Source organism: Penaeus monodon, chromosome 23, assembly GCF_015228065.2.
Source record: "Penaeus monodon isolate SGIC_2016 chromosome 23, NSTDA_Pmon_1, whole genome shotgun sequence".
NCBI lineage: Eukaryota > Metazoa > Arthropoda > Malacostraca > Decapoda > Penaeidae > Penaeus > Penaeus monodon.
Window position 1 is genome coordinate 7,656,344 of NC_051408.1, and position 2,582 is coordinate 7,658,925.

A 2,582-nucleotide genomic window follows, 5' to 3' on the forward strand; every position below is an offset into this window, starting at 1 on the left:
ATTTTATTTGGATATATTTACATTACCCAAATTACCCAGCTCCTCTGGAGTATGTGGGTTTTGTATTCTTTTAAGATCTTTGGGCTAGATCATCACATATGTATACATACAACTATTTAGCAAATAACTTTCTTTAATATTTCTCCTAATGCATTAATCAAATGTTTGGTCATAGTTATCATATCTCTAGGACCTCTTCTAAATGGTTCAATTTGTTGACATTCTTTAACATAATGTTTTAAATTGTGAGCTCTGCTTTGGCCACATACTCTACAATTTTTCATGTGTTCCTCTGGTTGTATGTTACACACCCAAGGATATCTATATTTTAGACGGAATCGAGCTATAGTTGTTTCTCTTTCTTAACTACCACCTTTACTTTAAGCATGATTCATAATATTTGTAATTTCACTCTAATGCATAATTGAGTTATTTTATTCTATTCTCTCTTGGAAGTAGGTTTGTCTAACCCATTTATGAATTTTATTTTTCACTTGTTCTACTGATGGAGGTGAGATGATGTCTACGTCATTTTTACCTGCAGTTTCCTGAGCCAGTTTATCCAACCGCTCATTCCCATCAATCCCTATATGAGATAGTATCCATAAAAAAATATATAGTTATGTTTTGTTCTTTTAAGTCAGAAATTGAGTTTCGTATACCACAAACAATTTTATACTGCATCCTTTTCTTAACATTCAAAGTGTATAGTGCAGGTTGTGAGTCACTTATGATTACTAAAGTTCACTTTCATGGTTTTGACAGCTTCTACTGCCATTCGAATAGCAAGTTCTGTGAGTGTGGAAGATGAAAAATCACTAATCCTAAGTTTAGACTCTACTCTGCGAATTAATTTATTTTTGAAATAAGCTATAATGGCAGCGCCTGCTCTGCCTGTTAAAGGATTACTAGAACCATCAATATATGTTTTCAACAATTCATTGACTTGTCCAGTGTGTGATAAATATTCATTGCACATTATTATTGGAGGTGTTTCATTTTTCTTGTTTTTCATTTTCCTTTGTTCCTTCGGGTTCTATAGTTTTACCCTTGATATATGGCTTTAGAAAGTTATGCTGGTTTATATCTTTAATAGCATTAGTGGTTATATCTACCCATTTTCATTGGGTTTTCTAAAGTTATTTTGATACTTCTTGTTGGTTCTTAGTAATCTATACCCAGAGAAGGTATTTAATTAAAAAACCCTATCCTTGAGAAATAAGAGATGAAGTTTTCTCATGTTAACTGATGTTTTATGGGGCATCCTAAAATTATTCTCATAGCTTTGTTTTGGACTCTCTAATTTTTCGATCTTATTTTTGGTACGAATACCAAAAATGGAAAAACATGCTCAATTAAGCTTCTTACATATGCTATGTACATTTCTCTTAAAAATCTAATTGATGCCTCCATTCTATTCAAAGTCATAACTTGAAATGACCATAGTCTGATGCTACAATTTTCAATTAATTAATTGAATCATGTATTTTGCGTTTTACGGACACATTTATTCATAATACCTATAGTTTCTAACCCACTCTAATCTCTGTCAAGTTTCTGATTTCCCTTATTTGGATACGGTGTTTTGGCAATAATGTTCATCGTGATATTAAATAATACAGGGCTTAGGACCCCTCCCAGTGGGGTTCCAAGTTCTAGTTTCATGAGTAGGTATATTGGAACAGAAATCTATACTTCCTTACATCAAGATATTTCTCTATCCAGTGTAGCATTTTTCCTGTTACACCTAGGTTTTGTAGTTCATATAAAATAACCCTGCCTTGTGCTCTGTCAAATGCACTTTGTAGGTCGATGAATACAGAATATTTACATTTAGCATTGGCTAATAATGTGGTAAGACAGTGCAAGGTACTTTTACCTGACGTTTAGACTTGGTAAGTAATAGGTAAGTAATACTCTTTGTAGCGTCTTCAATGGACAAGATAATGATATTGGTGCGTATATGCCATTGGGCCTTGAGATGGCTATTGTGAGTGCCTGTTTCCACTTCTCAGGGATTTCCCCTTCTATAAAGCATTTGTTGAACAGAAAGTATAGAGGGTTACCCCTTACCTCCGCTAGAGCTTTTTGGACGTAAAAGGGTTTTTACCTTTCCAGTTAGTACATCAGCAAATGTATTGACATCATCAGGTATGATGTATTTTGGAAACCATTCTGCTATGCATTCAACGAAATGAGGTTTATATTATTTTAGAATAAGTCTACATGTACTTTCGGTCACGTTTTGATTTTGTTGTATCTCAATGTTAGTTATTAAGGTCCTGTGACCAGATACAAGCCCTCTTTCTACTCAGACTGTGGCGTCACAGTCCCCAAACATACAAGAACAGCCCAGTCTCCCCCCTTCTATGTGCGTCTCTTCATTAGGATTTAAAATCTTAGAATCATCACTCCCTTCATAATACGCATACAAAATTCTGCCATTGTAGTTACTACACCCTGTGAGCCTAAAGCAGGATGTCTTGCGTTTAAGTCTCCAACTAACAGAGAAGGTTCCTCATTGTGAAAATGTGAAAAGTAATCTATGTCTAATTCATTACTTTGTACATAGACATTTGCTT